A 23085-nucleotide genomic window follows, 5' to 3' on the forward strand; every position below is an offset into this window, starting at 1 on the left:
CTTATGTTATTCTTTGTTTCTTCCTTCTTTAACCTTCTCGTTTTGTCTTTCCTTGTGTTATTCTTTGTTTCTTCCTTCTTTCATCTTCCTCTTATGTTATTTTTTGTTTTTATCATTCTGTCACTTTCTCTTTCTGTCTTTCCTTATGTTATTCCTTGTTCTTCCTTCTATAACCTTCTTTTTCTGCCTTTCCTTATGTTATTCTTTGTTTCTTCTTCAATCACCTTCTCTTATGTTATTTTTTGTGGTATCATTCTATCACTTTCTCTTTCTGTCTTTCTTTATATTATTCTTTGTTTCTTCCTTCTATAACCTTCTCTTTCTGTCTTTCCCTATGTTGTTCTTTGTTTTCTTCCTTTTATCATCTTCTCTTATGTTATTCTTTGCTTTTATCATTTTATCACTTTCTCTTTCTGTCTTTCTTTATATTATTCTTTGTTTCTTCCTTCTATAACCTTCTCTTTCTGTCTTTCCTTATGTTGTTCTTTGTTTTTTTCCCTTCTATCATCTTCTCTTATGTTATTCTTTGCTTTTATCATTCTATCACTTGGCTCTTTCTGTCTTTCCTTATGTTATTCTTTGTTTCTTCCTTCTATCACCTCCCCTTATGTTATTCTTAGTTTTTTATCATTCTATCATTTTCTCTTTCTGTCTTTCCTTATGTTATTCTTTGTTTCTTCCTTCTATCAGCTTGTCTTATGTTATTCTTTTTTTTTTTTTTAATCATTCTATCACTTTCTCTTTTTGTTTTTACTTTCTGATTTACGCTGCGATGTAGCAAGATGACGTCATGTTGACGACGGGGCACTAGTTTCCTGACGAACTTCAATTCATCGATGAACGGGTACTCAAATTTGGCCTGACGACGCCAGACGACCCTTATTCTTCGTTTATTATTCTATTATTTCTCTTCTTTTTTTATTGTGTTATTCTTTGCTTTTCCTTCTTTCATCTTCTCTTCTTTCTTTCCATTGTCTATTCTTTTTTATTTTCTCTTTCTGTCTTTCCTCATGTTATTGTTTGTTGTTATCATTCTATCATATTTTCGTTCTATCTTCCTCAAATTATTCTTTGTTTCTTCCTTCTATCACATTTTCTTATTCTTTGTTTTATCGTTCTATACTTTTCTTCCTGTGATTCCTTATGTTATTCTTTGTTTTTCTATCATTCAATTTTTCTTCTATCTATCCATTTTCTTTTATTTTTTTATCAATTTATGTTTCTGTCTTTCCTTATGTTATTCTTTGTTTTGTCCTTCTTTCACTTGCTCTTATGTTATTCTTTGTTTTTATCATTCTATCACTTTCTCTTTCTGTCACATTCATCTTCTCTTCTATCTTTCTATTTTCTTCTATATTGTCTCATTTTCTCTTTCTGTCTTTCCTTATGTTATTCTTTGTTTCTTTCTTCTATAACCTTCTCTTTTTGTCTTTCCTTGTGTTATTCTTTGTTTCTTCCTTGTTTCATCTTTCTCTTATGTTATTTTTTGTTTTTATCATTTTATCACTTTCTCTTTCTGTCTTTCCTTATGTTATTCCTTGTTTCTTCCTTCTATAACCTTCTTTTTCTGCCTTTCCTTGTGTTATTCTTTGTTTCTTCCTTCTATCACCTTCTCTTATGTTATTTGTTGTGGTATCATTCTATCACTTTCTCTTTCTGTCTTTCTTTATATTATTCTTTGTTTCTTCCTTCTATAACCTTCTCTTTCTGTCTTTCCTTATGTTGTTCTTTGTTTTCTTCCTTCTATCATCTTCTCTTATGTTATTCTTTGCTTTTATCATTCTATCACTTGGCTCTTTCTGTCTTTCCTTATGTTATTCTTTGTTTCTTCCTTCTATCACCTCCCCTTATGTTATTCTTAGTTTTTATCATTCTATCATTTTTTCTTTCTGTCTTTCCTTATGTTATTCTTTGTTTCTTCCTTCTATCAGCTTGTCTTATGTTATTCTTTGTGTTTTTTTATCATTCTATCACTTTCTCTTTTTGTTTTTACTTTCTGATTTACGCTGCGATGTAGCAAGATGACGTCATTTTGACGACGGGGCACTAGTTTCCTGACGAACTTCAAATCATCGAGGAACGGGTACTCAAATTTGGCCTGACGACGCCAGACGACCCGACGCATGCGCAAATCGCCGAAATGACGTCACATCTTTGACGTCGACTATGTGGACGTGACAAATGAAAAAAACCTAATGTATCAGTCAATGCACAATAAAAAAGGAAGCTCTAAAGCTTCAATATTTTTCTTCCGATAACAAGTCTGATTGTATAGACAGAGTTTTGAATATTCAAACGAACTCGAAAGTGTATTAATATGGATGTGTGTAAACAGATTAAGTTCGAATTGTGAAGAAAAAAAAACAGTTTGTCTAGTTATACATTCGAGATATATATGTTTACCGAGCATAACAGCATACAGAAAAAAACGTTATAATTCTGCCACAATCAATTTTAAAAATATAAGTTTGATTTTAAACCATTAACAAGTTATTTCTTATACACATGTATGATCCTTTGATATTTGACCTAATGTCGCCAAAATCCAACCAGTGCATTGGCTCATCTAGATATGTATGTGAACAAATTTGATGGCAATCGGTCAATGGGTTCTTGAGATGTGTAAGGCCCAGTGGAAAAATAGAAACAAAATTGAAATTGTTTATCAAAATCGCCCTTGCTGTGTTTATCACATTAAGTAGTTACACCAACGTATGCAAAATGCTCTTTGAATTTGACGGGGAATTTATGTCTTCAGTATAGAATAGAACATATTTAATCATGTATTACAATCTGTCTGAGAAAAAATAAATAAAACTAAAATAAGAACATCAAAATACAATAATTGTTTTTCTTTCTGTGGTTGCTATTTTTGCTTGTGTCACTTTGTATATCATCTTATGGTAAGACCTTCTTCTTCACCTATTGATATTGTTACATCCTTCACCATTGCAAACACGTTAATCAAATTTTAGTTTTAAGTCAGTGGAACCTATATTTACAAGCTAAGCTTTTCTACAGGTTCCTCATATTTCACTCTGTATAACCTACCATTTAATACAATTAGTTTTGACGTCTTAACAAGGACTTGATAATGTAATGTCCTACTTGAGTACATTTCATATTATATGTTCTAAATTTGTCATTTAGGTGAAATTCTGTTTTGTGAAATGTGAAACACATGAAACTTGAACGTGAACAGTGAAGTTGAAGACAAAAAAGCTCATGTTTTCCAAATGTAAAAATAGCTCTTATGGAATATTAGGTATTCGGGGGTTGGTATGGCTGATAAACTGATACATTTTTTAAACTAATATTTGTGGTGTTAATCAAAAAGCAAGGATCGATCAACTGAAGTAATTTTATTACCCATTTATTTTAAATTCCAGAGTACAATCGCTTAACCCTTCCCTTTTTACCTCCCATTCCATATCATATAAGAAGGTCGTTTGTCATGGAGGCGGCGAGACGTGCTATTTTAAGCTGAGGACATTGTTTGCTACAACTCCCCCCAATCCAGCTATAACCTACTGAAGGTAATGGTAGTTCAAGATTGGCAATGTTAGTGCAATTGAGCCGTTGTACATTTTTAGAATAAAGCCATTACCATCTTCAGTGTCTGAATTGATTGTCATTTGTGATCATGTATGTGCTTATTCGCATAAAAGACTCTCATTCGCACATAAAACTTTGAAGAAGGTCAAACCCTTGTTTAACTATTCAATGCAGCAATTCAGAACACAAGAAAAAAATCTCGTGATAAAAAACACGAAAACAGCTTGGAATGTGATTGAGGGGACGAGAATATTATATAAGATCTTAATGATCATCTTGTAATTATGTGTGGGGATTGGAACCTACTTCAAGATTTTGGATCGGATGCTTGTAGTTACGTTAGATTAGATAACAAAAATGCTTAGCGCAAAGTTCTGGAAATGAAGAATAGTTTTCATTTAAATGACCCATGGCATTGTACTCATCCAGACATAAACCAGTTTACCTATAGACAACATAGTCCTTTAAAAGAAGGGGAACTAGATTAGTTTGAGGACCTTGACAAATACTATTGTAAATTTATTCTCAATAAACAAGTTTTTTTGAAATTCTTTTGATGGGATTGAGAGCAAATACAATACCCCAGTTTACGGTTATGGGCGCCATTTTGATTAACGGGTAAACAAACCATTAACCTCTAGAGGTCAGTGGTTTACGCGTAAATTAAGATAGCGCCCATGGAAATATTTTTAGGGGGGTGCTTACTGCCCCCTACCTTAGCCCCCGCTGCGTACAGTCATGGTTCAGTGGCAAAGCAATGGCCTCGGACGTGTGAGGCCCCAGGATCAAAACCGTGTTGATGTGATATTAGTGTCCTTTTGTGGGGCTTTAATCCTCATTACTTTCATTTATGATTTAAGGGCGTATGTCCCCTCGTTGATAAGCATATTAGCATGCACATGCTTTAGCAGTCACGCAAAACATACACTGGCAAACTATTATTCTATGAAATCTGAGAATGTATACTATTATCTGGATCTATTAGGAATACATCATTGTCAAAATAGTTCCATAAATTGTGGTAAAACAAAAACTATTACAACTTTATGAGCAACAGTGCACATATATGTATTTTTTTAAAAATATTTGTTATTATCATGTTTTGTATGTACAGTATTATTTTTATCATATTATTGTTATCATTATATTGTGCCCTCAGTCATCGCTTATTATATTCATGATGTATGTATTATCCTGAAGTTTTATATTGTATTCATTTGTACTTGTATTCAAATATGTTATTCTGCAGAGATTTTTTTTTCAATAAAATGACCTGTCGGAGGGTCCAACAAATTGAGGGAAAAGATCATATACTGACTCACTGGATCAATGGTACTGCTTGCAGATATTAACAAAAATCATCCATTGTTTCTAATGATATTGCGTTCGCAAGCTATTTTTGCTTACATAAGAGGCCCATGACCTTATGACCCTAAAATCTAATTAGTTTATTAGCTCAATAAGATACGTAAATGTCTTGAGTTTGATGGTAATCCGTCTATCGGCTCGAATGATAACGTGATCACGAGCTATTTTTGCATACATAAATAGCTCTATGACATTTGACCTTTGACCTTGTGACCCTAGAATCTTATCAGTTCATTGGCTTTCCAAGGTACTGACGAAAGTTTCGCGTGAATCCATTATTTGGTTCTTGAAATAGCGCGATCACGAGAACGGGAAGTATACGGACCGACGGATGTATTTTCTTGATGTAGCTAGCCGAGGGATTCCAAAAAAGAGTATACAAAACCATCGGCTTGAGTTAATTTCATGTGATATGCTTTTTATTTAGTATATGCAATCCTTGAAATATATCAACATAAGTCCAAACGTTTATCCAGGTCTCTTACGTACAGACCAGGCGATTCCATATTAATGGTCCTTTAAATGTCAGAGGTAACAATGTCAGAGGTAGAAATATCAGAGGTAAACACCAAACAAAAATCATACAATTAGTTATAAAATATCAGCACTTTATCACACAAAATGTCGAGACGTAAAATACTTTGCTAGTTTATTATATTCCTTTCTTCCATATCATAATGTCTATTTCATAATATAAAAAAGATGAAATACCATAACGAACACTCCTGAAAAGTATGATTAGTTTCAGCCAGAGCGCCGCGCCGAGCCCTAATGACTGTCTGTCTGAAAAGCCCTCGTCATTGATACATTCATACATTTTATAAAGGGAGTACATGGGACCCCAGATACCTTTACAAACACTCAGACACATTCATAAATATTAGAAGCTTTTTAGTTAACTCACCGGCTAAAAATATTAAACCCACGAACACAGAGATCATAATGAACATCTCCAAGTATCCAAGCTTGAGCATATATACGTATTAAGCTGATGTCCTGTTGGTAGTAATGTTGTATTCCGTCTATACGTAACATCTGATCTTAAGCAAATCAGTAGCAAACGTTGTCTGTTGGTTTTTTCAGTCAGCATTCTCTTTTTTGCCGCGCGTCTAGTACAGTCTATACCCATCACGCAATGCGCATTCATGTTTCCTTGCCCTTGTGAGGTCGCACTACCGTATTACACGAAATGTTTATTCAACCCCCATATAAAATATGTCAGAAAGATTCATTAACTGGCAGAAATGTATGCCTCTTATTATTTGGTGAGGATTGTGGGAATAGCCCAAATTAGAGTTTTAATTCCTTATAAAAAAAGATTAACAGCGAATCAAGGCATTAAAAAGTTGTCCGTATTAAACTCGTAATCAAAGAAACAACTGAAATTATAGATTGGAACAACCCGATGAATCGCGTTATAATATATTCACGTCTTATCTTTGAACTGACTGTCTAACATCATGTGATGGCGCTCTTCGTCTATCTGCCACTAGCAGAAAAAAAAATAACCATGAAATATTTTTTTTTTACAAAATAACGATGCGTAATGTTTACCTAACTCTTAAAAGGGTTTAAACACCCTTATTAACAAAACCATGATTTTGTTGCGAGAATGTGTATCAACTGTGCAACTACTACTATTATTTCACGAACATTTTTCTCTTAGCAGGGGTTGGTTGCCCGAATCCTCCGACTCCACTGTCATCTGTTTTCTGTTTGAGCCGCTCTCAGATTTAGCTATCTCATATGTATTTTAGTATTATCCTTCAAACGATTTATTGGCCTCCCCTTTTCTCTGCTCTATTTCACTGCTCGTTTCACATTGTCCTTTTTTCCTTCATCAAGTCTCCCCAGCTGTCCAATTTCATATTTCCCTTATCTTATCTAGGATGTTAGATACCAGTCGGGGCTTTTAGGGCAATATAGGGCAAGTTTGGTGCAGATACTTCTAAAAGCACTAAATTTGGTGCAGATGTCGACCATTCAGTACTAGGGATTTTTAGATTTGCACGAAGACAATGTGGATTGCTACGGTCGACGTCCTTTTAATGCACTGCCTTGAATGGACGTCACACGTATCAGTCCACGCAAATCTAAAAGTCCCTATTATTCCAGTTTTGTGACGGGCACCGTGAAGGGCGCCCCGTGTGGCTGCCATTTTGGTCAAATTCAAATAGCGGCCAATCGAGCTTGAATTTAGTTGTATTTTCAAACGAAAAGAGCTAGAATAATGACAATTTCTCCGATTATTAGGCAAACATGTAGACAAAACCCGATTATTATGATATTAGATCGATTTGATGTCAATAAGGGCTCCCCTGTGGCGCCAACTTGGTCAATTAGAAAATGGCAGCCATTTATTTAAGCTAAAATTCAATTGCATTTTCAAACAAAAAGGGCTATAACAAAGTTAAATTGTCTACACTCTCTCTTTATAGTTCTAGCTTGTTTACCTGTGACATTAACATCATTATGATGTGTGCTATACAGTCAATATATATATATCGTGGGTATGTGTAAGGGTGTGGATATGTGTGTCTGTCTCCTTGTAGGCTGCAGATAGTGTAGTAAAAAAGAGTAGCTAAATCCTGTCTGCGGTCGTAGTTCTGTCGACCTAATAACTAATACAAATCTTATTATTTTATCAGACCATACGTTCAATGATTTACTAAAAATTGACATAGGAGGGGAGTAGGATTATTCGACAGACGGAGTTGTTTTCGATATCGGGTTAGTGTGCTAACAGCAAAGGATATTTGATTTAGCAATTCAGTCACTTGGCCAAAGCGGGTACAATTTACCATTTTTCATGACATGCCCGGTCTTTTGGTCTAATGGAAAGATTCTATAAACCGGTATTGGAACTTTAACCTTAGAAGCGGATTAAATTTACCTGAATGAGCAGTTGGCGAAAGCTAATACAATTCTGGTTTAAGTTGTTGTATTGTATATTGCGATGCAGATTGCTTTATTGAGCGATCTTTTTTAATCAAATGGACACATTTTTGCTGCTCCTGATGTGTTTTTTTTACCCTCTCTCATTCTTTCTGCCTTTTTTTAATTTATCTTACACTTCCTCTCTTTTATCTGAGGAGTTTGCGGTTTTGTGATTGTTATATTTAAGTTTGTTATTCATGTGAAGAGGCATTCATAACGTGACTCAGAATAATGTTTCTTTAATATACCTTTGAGGGCTTCTGAGTACTGAAAGGATGTTGACTCATTCTTATTTCTTAATTTAAACTGTCTTATTTCTTTACTTAACTTACATCCCATAAATTGGGGTAAAACAAAAATATTCCAACTATATGAGCATAATGGTTTTTATCATGGGGCCTCACAGTTAAGAGGCCATTGCTTTGTCACTGAACCATGACTGTACGCAGCGGATGCTAGGGTAGGGGGCAGTTTCCATAAATAAAATAAAAAACAGAAAATGCAATCAATTTTCAATATAAAAATATCCTCTGTACGGCCATGCATTATGGCTCAAGGCATGGGCACAAAGTGGATTTCTTTATATTGGGAACCAGGGGTAAAATTCAATAAATTATTGAAAATACATGCAGTTTGCATTCTGACTATTTTAAATACTATACAGGTGAATAAAATAATTTGTATTGAGGAACTTCACAAAGACTTATGTATTAAAGTTGATAACAATACGAAAATGGCCCATTCTCTGCCACGCAATACAGTACAGACGGGACTACACGACCTGCGCAACTTGTCTCGACCAATCCAAAAAACGGCTTTTTATCAAATTTCAAAAATTGTTCATCAAGCTTTAAAACAATTAAGACCATCGAACAATCTGCAAACTTACGAACGGTCTATGAACGGTCTACGAACGCTGGTTTCATACGGCCTTCTTAAGAAGATCTTACGAAATAGTCTGAAAATCGTTCGTGTGGTGTTTGTAGCAGCCCGTAACGATATTTGCGACCGAGGCTTAATTTATACACATCTGATGAAAAGGATAATGGATATTATCCCGACACATTCATAATTGTATTTATGAAATTTTAAATATCTGACGATCAATGCCTTCATAACCTATTAACAATTGCCATTTCCAGGGACAAGAAAAATGTATCAAATTGTGGAAAAGCCAAGATATTCTTTCGCTGGAATCTCAAAGGTGTTGCAAGATAAAATATCCACACGATGCATGTCATTTTACTTAACATTCAGTCAATAGTTGCTTCTTTAAACCTAGGCTTTAAGCGGGTATCTGACAGAATTTCATTCCTTGACATACACTAGGCCCTTACAACCGCTGCTAGAACAAAAGCTATCCACAGAGTTATAGTTTTATAAGGACTTTTTAACCCATGCCATATTTATTCAGCTTTAGTGACAAACAGAGTTCTTTGTTGCTCTCATGTCAAGTATCTACAAAAACAAAAGTATGCAGAGTTTGAATATTCAACAGCGCCAGCATGCTTGAATTCAAAATTAGTTATCGTTTACCAGTTATTTTTGGAGACTCTTATAAGCTTTGTTTTTTAAACTCCAAACACAGTGAAGTCGTAAACCATTGTAAAGGACACTATGATAGCTATGGACATACGTTTGTATTTAGTTGGGCTAGTTTGTTCCGTGCATTTAATCTGTAAGTTATCCTTTCAACTTTTAACTTCATCGATGATGTTTCTTAACAAAAATCATGCATCTCTTGAAACATAAGTCTAGTTTATTATCGTATTATTTGCAGATATTATATGTGCATCTTTTTTTGTACTTATAACCTCTGCCAATCATGTATTTGTGTTTGATGAAAAATTGTTAATAATCTTTTACTTTTACTTTAAACAAAATACAGTCTAGTTGGTCGATTTGCATGAAACGAATATTTAAATGTGAAACATGTAATGTGCAATAGCAACAACTTGGCCCTTAATTCTGAAAAAAGGTATGTAAAATCACATAATTATTAGTATAAAGCATCCATATGATCGTTTGATCCGGCCAAACAAATAACTGAGTGTTCACACGGTTTTCGATGTCAATAAACATGATGGACAATATCTTAAAACTGAGAACATTTAGAGGGAGAGAGCTAACATGGCTGCCACGCCCATTTAAGCGAAAGACGGAGAGAAGGAGAAAGAGATAAAGAGGGAGAGAGGGTTGGAAGAATAGGGTGACTTTCAGGCCGAAAAGGACGTAGCGACCTTGGGCCCGTTCTTTTAATTTTGTTTCTTAATGTTTTCTCGTCTTAAAAAGTCGAAAAAGACGTCACAGAATCCTTTATGATTTTCCCTCTTTCAATTATTTGTTTTTGTTTTATTTTTGCTCGTCATTGAATATCAGATGTGTCACTTGCTCGTTAGAATTAGAGATTTTCCGCCCACCATAAACACCAATGTGACGAAAGGTGTATACGGAGTAAAAATTGCAAGAGATCTTTTAATGTATAGCATCTTTAGAATGGGACAATTTTTGAATAGCTCACTTTGTCTACGTTGTTGCTTTTGATTCTAGTTTGCCTGCCGGATTCCTATGAAGAGAGGAGGGTTTTCGCTGGAGCAGATTTGGAGATGAGATGCAAGGGACCCACAACTAATGGGACCTTGGTGTATATTGAGTGGCGCATTATTAACGGTGTTCATGGCACCCTTATCTTTGTCTGTCCCTCAGAGACCTATGGGAAATGTAAAGATATTGATTGCCATATTCTTAATGACCAAAACAGCTATAATAGTTCGTTCACTATAGAAGATGTTTCCATGGAGGATGCAAGAGAATATGTATGTGAAATACGCACATCTAACGCATTTAAACTGTGCAGATTTCACGTGACAATTCAAGGTTGGTATACTATGCATTATTTTGTTGTTTACAATGTCAGATCTGTTTTTTGTTTTACAATGTACCTTGTTAACCCTTTACTTGCCATGCATTCTGGTTTACACAAACAATAGGATGCACCTTTAACATGTAACAGGATTGACCAAATAATTACCCCACCAATGATCTTTTTTTTATCCTAATGAATGGGAACTCTTACTATTGTCATATCACAGAGGTGCAATAGCACTATCCTCGAAAGCGCAACAAAGAAGGAAAATTTGGTTTGAGCTGTTTTTTTCCGCGAAGATAATCTGGCATATAATGAGTGATACAAAAAAAGATGAACCTAAATGAACATAAACATAAAAGTGACTATAGGATGGGGGAGGGGGATGTTCCTATTGTTTCCCCACCTCCTGATACTAACGGATTGGGCATCTCACTTCGGGCGGATGACACCATTCGTAGAAAGAAGAGGAGGAGGAGCTTACATGCCTTCTCCCCTGGAATATATAATCTCATACGTTATGAACTGACTGAAAGAAGATGGGATAGGTTGATTATGTAGTACATAATACTTGATGCCTACTATGAAATGTTAGAATTATTCAAATAAAAGTAAAGCCACCAAGTCTCGCTGTAAATTACACGCACTCCACGCATCAATAGGGTATAAGGGTCTAGACCCAAATGATTGGTCGATTTCTCATCATATTTTGCATAAAAGGGCATTTTAAAAGCTATTCTTTACAGGAGACTGTTATATCATGATAGATATTGGATGTAGGGTAACGTCATAAATTTACGTTTAATGAGAAAAATAAAATATTAGATTATCATTAAGAATATTTGGATGTCCCCAAATCTAATTAGCAAAAATAAATGATTCCGGGGAAGAAGGAGAATTCTGTTTGCAAATAATATCTTACAAATACAATTAGAATGACAAATAAAATTGCATGAAACTTATATAACTATTTGAAAACTGTTTTTTTTTCCCAGTAGATAAAGTTTATAGGTCTAACCTTTCATAATATTTATTTCTGGAAAGTGTTACTCCTAGAAGAAAGAAATCAGTTACACGCATTGGTCATCATAATTAAAAGTAGGCTTTGCACATTAGGCCAATGTGTTTTTAAATAAAAGGTAACATGGAGTACACCTTTTAAATGATTATGAGTTTTTCCGTCACAGAGCCACCAGTGGGTTTAACCCTTTCAAACGAGAACGAAGGGTCAGCAATCAACTCCAGCTTTCTCAAGGTCAGAGCTGATGTCAATACGACGATAAGATGCCGTGCCAATACATCAGTGTATCTCCAGTGGTATCCCAATTGTTCTGATCTTTCTCACCACCCGTGCCATGAGGGTGATCCACACAACGGTAGCCGTCTACTTTCATTTACTCCAAGAGCGAGTCAAAATGGAACCATTCTGACTTGCCGAACAGAAAACACAGATGAAGCATCAGGAAATGTTAATACCTCGATCACATTACAAGTTGAAGGTACTTATTACAATTCATTTTCATTAACCGTTGTATTGAGAATTTTACAGACATACCTACATTATCTGTACAGAAAAATTGTATTGTAGAATTTACGTCAAGTCTCCTCGTGCATTGAAATATACGGCACTAATATCCTTTGGCAAGATATTAACCTGCACTAGCTACTCTCCAGTAATTTTGTAAAGCGCTTAGAGACATTTGTATTAAGCGCTATATACAAATTAAATATTATTATTATTATTATAGTTTTGTATTACTGTATGCAGTGTAAAGCGCATTGTAGTGTAATATTTCATGCGGTATATGATATTAACGTTTTTGTTTTATTTACTAACACTGTTTTTTGTTTGTATTCAGTAATACTTGTGTCTTCTTTTTGAATGCCTATGTCTTTCCAAAATCGTTTGCCTTTTTATTTGAGATGTGAAAAAAGGTTTTATATTTAATGGGTGATTTTAATATAAATCTAGAATGGTGGCAAGGCTCAGATTGTAAAAATCTTCTTTTTTTTTTTTATTGTATTGTTTTACTCAATATTTCCTCTAAAAAATACCCAACCCGTGTTACTGAACAATCTGATTCTGTACTTCATGATAGAATAACCAATTTTCCTTTCTCAATCCGATTGGAGATAATTATTACAGACATATCTGATCATTTTCATGTATATTGAATTCTGAGTCTGAATTACTTATTTCAAATGCCGAAGTGAGGAGTATCAACAGAGATATAACATTGAACATATCTTACTTGATTCAATTGATGAATTGGTCATTTGATAATGATAATGTTGATTTTAACTATGATAACTATATTAATAAAGTCATACATGCATATTATATATTTTGTCCTGCTTAAGGTAGGCCGCCTTCTAATAAATATAACCGGAAAGATAAACCATAAAGTAACAAATATGATTATTCTTGGTAAATAGCAACGATATTCAAATAAATTGCGTCACTTTGATGGTAGTATTAAGAAAACATGGGATGTTATAAATTATGTGCTGGGGACAAATCGTAGTAAATTTGTTTACAAAACAAAATTACGTATAATAGTGAATAAATAACTGATGATTAACCATTTGTGACACAATACATGGTTATATTGTTAATATTAGATATAATTTAAGCTAATGAACTTACATTGTCTGAACAAGTAAATTAAATTTGAAATACATTGTCCAAAAGAAAAGTATTACATGGATTTAAAACTTTTCCTAAAACGATATTAAAGTTGATGTATAATTAAACCATTCTTTCATTCTTTTATTATGACATCATTGTGTGTGATAAGTCTTCTGTTGCCTTTCTTAAGACAATAGTCCGGTTACAAATACTTGCAGTCAGAGCTATTAAACACGCCTCACAGCAGGCGCGGATCCAGGATTTCTTAGGGGGGGGGGGGCCCAAATTTGAAATTATGCGAGCCAAATATTGGTACGTAATAGTGACCAACAGTGACGTAATGCGGGGGGGGGGGTCGGTGCAGGGAGGGGCGATTCCCCCCCCCCCTCCCTCCTCCGCGAAACGCGGAAGCTTTGACGTTTTATTAAATTATTAGAGAAAGAAGACGATTCGTTGTACCATTCTCGAAAATAATTCTCGTCTGAATTTAATTTTTCCCCTGCCGCGCGGAGCGCGGAAAAAATTTACGATTTATTAAACTATTAGAGAAAGAAGACGATTCGTTGTCGAGTTCTCGACTCTTAATCCTCGTCTGAATTCAGTTTTCCCCCTTCCTCGTGAAGCGTGGAAGCTTTTACGATTCATTAAATCATTAGAGAAAGAAGACGATTCGTTGTACCGTTCTCGACTCTTAATCCTTATCTAAATTCAGTCTCCCCCTCCCCCTCTTGCGCGAAGCGCGGAAGCTTTTACGTTTCATTAAGCCATTAAAGATTCGTATTACCGTTCTCGCCTCTTAATCCTCGTCTGAATTTGGGTTTCCCCTCCCCCCCCCCCCTCCCGCGCGAAGCGCGGAAGCTTTTAAATTTCCTTAAATCATTAGAGAAAGAAGACGATTCGTTGTACCGTTTTCGAAAATAATCCTCATCTGAATTTAGATTCTCCCTCCCCCCTCCTCCCGCGCGAAGCGCGGAAGCTTTTAAGTTTCATTAAATCATTAGAAAAACAAGACGATTCGTTGTACAGTTCTCGACTCTTAATCCTCGTCTGAATTCAGTTTTCCCCCTTCTGCGCGAAGCGTGGAAGCTTTTACGATTCATTAAATCATTAGAGAAAGAAGACGATTCGTTGTACCGTTCTCGACTCTTAATCCTTGTCTTAATTCAGTCTCCCCCCCTCCCCCTCTTGCGCGAAGCGCGGAAGCTTTGACGCTTCATTAAACTATTAAAGAAAGAAGATGATTCATTGTTCAGTTCTCGACTCTTAATCCTCGTCTAGATTCAGGCTCCCCCCTCTCGCGCGAAGCGCGGAAGCTTTTAATTTTCATTAAATCATTAGAGAAAGAAGACGATTCGTTGTACCGTTCTCGAAAATAATCCTCATCGGAATTTAGTTCCCCCTCCATCCCGCGCGAAGCGCGGAAGCTTTTACGTTTCATTAAGCCATTTAAGATTCGTATGACCGTTCTCGTCTCTGAATCCTCGTCTGAATTCAGGTTCCCCCCCCCCCGTGCGAAGCGCGGAAGCTTTGGCGTTTCATAAGATTATGAGAGAAAGAAGATGATTCGTTGTACCGTTCTCGATTTTTAATCCTTGTCTGAATTCAGTCCCCCCCCCCCCCCTCCCCTCCTGCGCGACGCTGTGACGTTTCATTAAATTATTAGAGAAAGAAGCCGATGCGTTGTACCGTTCTCTATACTGTTAATCCTTGTCTGAATTTCAAAGATGTTCTTTGTCTGCTCCTTTTTCTTCCTACGTCCTCTTCCGATTTGGGGGGACCGCCCCCCCCCCTCCCCCCCCCCCCCCCCTGGCTACGCGTCTGCGGTCAGATAAACACATTTTGATACCTTGTCTAACCCCGCAAGCGGTCAGATAAGCATTCAGGGGCCCGTCTTAGGGCCCCTGGTGGGGTCGAGGCGGCGGAGCCGGCACTGGAAGCTCAGGGGTTTTAGGCGTTTAATTAAGGTCAGATGAGCATTTTTTGTGTATACCTTATTATTTTGTGACACTGGCAGGTCACTATTTGGCGTGGGGTCCAGGGGGCGGAGCCGCCAAAAATCAGGGGTTTGAGGCATTAAATTACCGTCAGATGATCATCTAAGGGCCCGCCGTAGGGCCCTAGGTGGAATCCAGGGGGCAGAGCCCCCGGAGGCTTAGGGGTTTTAGGCATTAATCACGGTCAGATGGGCATATTTTGATGCCTCATTATTTTTTAACACTGGCAGTTACTATTCTTTCATTCTTGCTCTCATTCTATATTATTTCTCTTTAATATACTTTTTCAAAAAAGTGGGGGTGGGGGGGGGGGGGGGGGGGGGGGGGAGCTCGGTGCTCCCGATCCCCGCCGTACCTCGGGCACTGACATGTAGGAATCTCAAGAATCATATTTCTTGCCTGGCTGTAAATTTAGGAATTTGTCATTTTCCAACAAACACATACAAACGTATAATTTACTAAAAAGTGAGGAAAAATCTCGGAAATTATGTCATATCAGCATTATTTGTAATCCACCGTTGTGGAATTAGAAATAAACCACGTTTGAATTTGATATCCCCCAAGCCCCCCCCCCCCCCCCCCCCATCGGTACGCCAGTATCTCCTCTTTTCCTTTTTTCTTTCCCTTTCCTTCCTTCTCTCTTATTTTTTTGATTGGGGGGAGGTCAACAGCCTGGGAGGCAAGGCCCTTTCGCCCCCCCCCCCCCGATCTCCTTTTTCCCCCTTTTCTTTTCTTCTTCCTCTTCTTTCTTTCCCTTTCTCTCCTCTTTCCCTTTCCCTTCTTTTCCTTTCTTCTCTCTTTTTTTTTTTTTTTTTTTTTTTTTTTTGCGGGGGGGGGGGGCCAAGGCCCGCTCGGCCCCCCCCCCCCCCTGGATCCGCGCCTGCCTCACAGCTTGCCCGTTTTTGTTGTTTTGGTCATGAATGTTGTATTTTGCCATGTCCCTGTAAACTGGTATTTATATTTATCTTTTATTTATATATTGTATTCAGGTCCACCACTATTAAATGTCATCCCTTTTCTGGCTGCTACCTACCGAGCAACTTTGTTGTTTTTTTTTACAAATGTATATACATGTATTCTATTCTTGTTATGTTAAACAATGTTTAGTCAGACGTAAGCATATTGTTTTTGATTAATTGGGTGAAATGATATCGAATCTTCTTTTTTTTTCTCGCAGTATGTGTTCATCATCTTGAAATCGTCAGGAGCGACTCCTTTGAATCTACCGTCGGTGGTGAGAGCGCATTGAGCTGTCAAACAAATACCAGTAACTTCAATCTGACATCGTCATCACTCTTTTTCACGACATCTTACCTAGATGGTAGAGGAAATGAAAGTACGATTGCTTCGTGGGAAAATGCAGAAGCATTATATTTGGCTAGCTACGAGCTTGATTCAAACGTAATCTCTCTGTCCTGCTGTGTGTCAAAGACCTCTCTATGCCCAGGGGTTTGCTCAGAAGAATACTTAAACGTATTCAAAGGTAAGGAAAAGAACACAAATTGTCTACATGTACTTTAACCACTTCTACCGACGCCCTAAAAATACTTAAATAAAAAGGACTTCCAATTGTTACATGATAAAAACTTAATTATTATGGTATGTATTGTAAATTATTGAAATCTTTTAATTGAAAACTTAATTTCAGAAATTGCAATGAATATGGCCACAACATAATTCGATTAAATGCTGACAAAGAAAAGAAACCCACATCTTTCTGTCTTTTTATATAATATGTTCAACAGATCTAGCATCTACAGACCGTCCTGAAATAACAACCTTGGCTAATAACAACGGATTTCATGGTAAGATGGATTCAAAAATTAGTTATTTCCTTTCGGGTAATTTGCAAACATTCCATGAGAAACAACGTTTTGTTCTTCATGGATGGTCCTTTATAGGACGTTTTACTATGTTATTTTGATATTTGTTTATATATATATATATATATATATATATACATTTTCTTTTGGGTTGCGAAATATCAGGGATTCTTTTCCTGAATGGGCTCCCCAAAATCATTGACAGCTAGGTAACTTTCCGTTTCTTCCAGATTTATATGTACATTTATGATATATCACTTATTTACTAGAGATGTAGTAATTTAGAAATAATTTGAAAGAGGTGATTTGAAAATCTGTAAGCGTAAATGTGCAATTTTTTTTTAAATATCAGGTTTCAATGTACATGGATCGTTTTGTTTTTGTTTGCATGATTGCTCCCTGACCATTAAATGATGACACATATCATGTGGTCTGCAAATCAACTGAAAATGTTACATCTAAAATATTAATTGCATATGTACGTATGCATGTATCAATGAATTGTGTTTGTATTTTGAGGCATGAGTATATCTTAGTACTTGTATTTATTAGCGGTAATTAAATGATATTTGAATTATTACATAATGTACTTGCTCTCACTTAAACTTTAGAAATAAGTTTACCTTCCCCGGTATGCTCTAAAGAATATGTATTTAGGAAAATCGGCGTAATAGTTATTATTTCAATGATATAGAATGGATGTCTTTTACAACGGTGTCAGCACGGACAGCATTTTAACAATAGAAACAATCATCCATGTACTCAATCTATTTAGGGTGATGTTCTTCTTAATAAAATAAGTCTTTCTCTCTAGAAATGGTGTCACTTGCCTTGTACGCTATAGGAGCCACAGTATGTCTCGTCATGATTGTCATTGTCTTCATATTCGTCTTTCGGAGATGGAGAAAAAAGTACAATGGTAAAAGTTTTTTTCAATATAAAATATTTAAAAAAATTATTGTCAGAATTCAGTGACAGGGTGAAAATGTAAGGTAACCAAAACACCATCAACGGCATGATATGGTTGTAGGACTATAAGAGATTCAAACTAATAGATTGCATAAGTGTGTTCAACTTGAATGTGATTTTAAGTGTACAAGTCGAAGATTGCAAGCATTGATAATGCTGGGTGACTACACAAGGAAAACATGAGTTATATATAATCAATGCAACCATAACAAATTGAGTGGATTGTTTTCATTTTTTAAAATTAACTAACCAAATGTTTACACACCAATGGGTTAGGGGGGTTGAATGTCCTTGTTTTAGATAAAAGTGGCTCAAAGTTGCCATATATGTTCACATTTAAATGAATAAGTGAGCTGTCAATAGAGAAGGGAGTGATTGAAAGGATTGAATGAGAAAAGGAGTTGAATATGAGGCAACAGCATCTTGTTAAAATAGATCAAGAATATCAGAATACTTAGCTTATTTTTGGATAATATAAAATGATCTACTTGCATTACAGTTAGATGTTCATTTTTTTTTAGAACTTTTGTTAGATAATATGCTTTTTTATATTTTTGTAAAAGTATCTGCTAGTCTAAATAAGAAAAAGATTAATAATTTGTATGTCAAACCTGTCTTAGTGGCCAATTTTGTATAAGAGTCACCTGTCTATATTTTCCATGTATTTTAGGTATTTGTGGGTGTATAATGCGTACAGGAAGAGTTCCTGGAGAACTGGACAACGTTAATGGTCCAGTTACACACTTAACGGGGCATGGCCGAGGGGCTCTTCCCCCTATCCCAACCATCACAACTGACCCATCTATCCACCATTCACCTGTTCCATCCCACGTGGTGCAAACCAATCGCCGTAAGGCTCAGGGAAGCCAGGACCGGATTCCGCTTCAGCCACAGGTGCCTCAGAGAGCCTGGTCCGACGCGGGTACAAGGGGCAAAACGGTAATGCTTTTACTTCTTCTTCTTCTTTTTCTTTTCATCATTTCATAAAATGTATACTTAACTTTTTGGAGAAAAAAATTTAAGGGAACTACAAAAACACATAAGTTGTAGAAATTCAATGCAACATGTACCAGTTCATATTTCTTACCTCGGTGAAACGTCTTTTAAGGATTTGTCCTCTTCAACACCCGATAGTAAATCCCGGTGTATTTAATATACTTAGAATACCAAATACCTCAAGCAAATCTAGGTTTCGTTTGATATCAACCAGCGTAAAATTAAATATTTCTTTCCCTCGACAACGAAATTATTTTTCTTTTTATCGCCGTGAAACCGTGAGGGAATCATTACACTGGAAACTATCAAGTCGGACAAATAGCTCATCTGAAAAAACTATCCTTAATCAAGAATTTGTTGTGTAATTCTAATTTAGTTGGACAACCCACATATTAATATATAAGCATTTTTGTATCGAAGTTAGAATTACTTAACTAATTATCTCAAAAATGAAATGCCCTGCCCACAGCATTTTCAACTTTCTTTCGATTCGACACACAAACACGGCCTCATTCTATCGTCCAACTACTGATATAAGAAATGCCCTCGAAACTTTTCAAAGAAGAAAAAAAAATACCCGTTCAATGTATTATAGGTAACTCATATTGGGCAAATCCAGAGCTTTTCCATATGTGTCAACCCCTCTCGTTATTGAGATAGTGACGGACTCTTATAAGATTCTTTTTGTTTTGTCTTGACCTATTAATTCCCTTTAAATAGGAGCAGGTTTCTGATATGGGAGACCAGGATACGTGTTCCGGCTACATGGAGATGCAGCCTATAGCACCAGTCCAGCAATACATGACGCTAATCGATGGTGGAGCCACGATTGAGGACGAAATCGGATCTTATGTGAGCCCTATTGTCTCACGGAAGCACAACCCGAAAACCGCAGAAAAGACTTTTCTCGATGACCCTACATATATAAATACAGTGGAGGTTTCATATGTCAGTACAATAATGAAAACGAAAGATGAATCATCTCATAGTGAATAAAGACTATAAACAATCCCATCCTCTTAACTAATTTGCTTGAGGCAATGCAAACATTATACATATCTTAGAATGTAAAGCTCCTCCATCAAAAATAGAAAACAAATAAATGAAGAAACAAAGAAAGACATAAATGAAATAAAAAATAAAATGTTTATAAATTGATAAGCAAATAAATGGAGAAAAAAAATATTAGTATATGTCAATGAGTACATAGCACATATCACATGTAGATTATCGGAGTGGTCGATATAGATAATAATAAGTGTACTTCAGATGTGCTTATATGGATATTGTCTGTAGTACTTGAGATAAAAGAAGAGACGAAATATTTGAGTGTATTTGAAGGGGGACAGTTTCAGTCTCTATACGCCGTGCAGGGGGAGGGGGGGGGGGGGGGGGGTCGGATGTTGATATGCTCGTGATATTTTGCTTGCACATAATTTGTTTCGGCAGAGAATGGTAGATATCATGTTTCCTGTAAGGATTTGATGAAGATACCTATTACTGAAACCAGTAAACAGTATATATATTTGCTGTCTTCATTCAATTAAAAGCAAGGCCTATTTCCACTCATTTAGCGTTTAATATGTCAACATATGTAGGAATATTATGATAATAAATGTACGATAGGTTTGTTGTGACTTAGGTTGAAACAAAATATACTGATCAATGTGTGAGAGGTAGATTTGCTTTTCAGGATTTACACTTTAATGAGGTATAAGGATATTTTTACCTTTATGGCACCTAGACAATATTTCATACAATGCCCACCTAAAATATTTGGTTATTAAGGGACTTATTACATAACCTCTGGATTATGATATAGCCTCTGTATATTCCCGTTTAAAGAATAATTTCTCTTTTAATTGTAAATGGTGAATTAAGGAAACAAACCAACCCCTCCACCCCTCAAACCAAAATAGGCCTATATATAGATACATGTAGTACGTAATGGAACAATCGTCCCATTATGTAATAATAATAATACTCTTTTAAAGTCCACTCCAAATTTTATTAAACCGAAACGGAAATTCTTTATGCCCAATTGATCGAGAGCCCGGCAGCCACTGAGCAGCGCCAGATCGACGTTGCTCTATCCCTTATTGTTGAATGCTAAACAAGGTAGCAGCAACTCCCATCTTTTAACGTCTTTTGGTCTGACGCGGCCGGGGTTTGAACCCACGACCTGCTGGTTGTGAGGCGGACGCTCTACTGACTGAGCCAACACTCCGGTACGTAATGGAACAATCGTCCCATTATGTTAAACGCCGCATATCTGGAAGGGAACATCGAATATATAATATTCCTTTCTTTAATCGTGAGATGACTTAAAAAATACACTTTTACATTTTTGTGAAAGAAAAGGACAATTAGGAAAACAGAAAACTATATCCCAAGTGTTTTCTCATAAAACTTGCACGCTCTTTGATTTCGTATTTACATTTTTATATTGATCTGTTCTTAGATTTGTTAGGGGAAAAAAGCCTCGGATTTTTGCACTTAAGTTTCCAATTGTGATATTAAGAAAATCCCAATCAACTGAATGAGCATTCTTGCAAGTATTTGATAGAGTGTTAATTGTATACATGGATTTGGGCGATGCATTTCCCATTCTTTACGTTGAATATTATGGAATGAGTGGTGTTGTAATACAGTAGATTGAAAAATATTTGACGAATATAAATCAATACCTGTATTATGATTTAACTGAATCAAAGTGATTGTCAATAGAATATGGAGTACCAAACGGTTCAATACTTGACACGTTGTTATATGATATTGTTATTCAACTACTGCATTGCACTATATATTAATCGCTGATGACACCAAGTTATTTTGTTTACACTCAGATCTTCAAACCCTTAACAACATTGCAATACCTAAATTATCAAAATGATTTAATGCCAATAAACTATCTCTTAATCTTAGGGGAAAATGTTTATACTTTAAAAACGGGAAAGGCATAATCAATGTACTTTAGACGGTGAATTATTTGAAAGAAACAAGAGTATCAAATTCCTTGGTATTGTAATAAATGATAATCTGAGATGGAATAACCAGTAGAAGTATATATCTTTCACATAATTTCACGCAATTTTGAAATACTCTGTAAATTGAAACATTATGCCCCATTGAATATTTTGTTCATGTCGTACGATTCCGGATTCTGTCAGATATTTCATATTATCATTTTATCCTATTCCAAGAGTAATGTAAATTCCATTTTACTATTGTTTTTATACTATTTTTTTTTTGTACTGTTACCACTATAAAACCGTTACTTTTAAAACAAAAAGCATTACAAGTCTATGATATTAATATTCTACAAATGGCGCTTTTGTGTTGCATCCGCTTACAAAATGGTCGACTAGCTTCATACTTTGTTCAATTGTTCAATTTAAACGAAGATTTACACCCTTATCCCACTATACAAAATGACAAAATACCATCCTACCGTAGTTGCTGTTGCTACTTTTCGACACACTGGACCAGATAAGTTGAACTCTTTCCTTATTTAATTTCAAAATCTACATGCTCTTTTTCAAAAGGTGTTAAAACTAGGCTAATTTGAAATAATTAATAGCTCGTGTTTTACTCTTCATTAAAAAATGTGTATGAATTTATGCTCATTCAGATGATATTATCCATGACCTGGCATCACTAATGTTAATAAACCTGTTAATAAACCTGTTACTATTGTTGTAGTTACCGTTCTCCCCGTTCTTAATAGCGGGTCATTCTCTAATTTCAAAGTAAAATGTCTAGTTAATCTGAAGGATGCAAGCATATTTTATTCGTTCTAACTATGCATAAAACATGTAACTTATCATGATTTCGTTTTCTTTTCTTTTTCTGTATATTGTCATGTACTCAATTTGGAGAAAAATTTGTATGGAACTCAAATCTATGAAGTGGCACATTAATGCACGTGAATGTACAAATGTTCCAAAA

Source organism: Strongylocentrotus purpuratus, unplaced genomic scaffold, assembly GCF_000002235.5.
Source record: "Strongylocentrotus purpuratus isolate Spur 01 unplaced genomic scaffold, Spur_5.0 spur5_scaffold_1, whole genome shotgun sequence".
In the NCBI taxonomy this organism is placed as follows: Eukaryota; Metazoa; Echinodermata; class Echinoidea; order Camarodonta; family Strongylocentrotidae; genus Strongylocentrotus; species Strongylocentrotus purpuratus.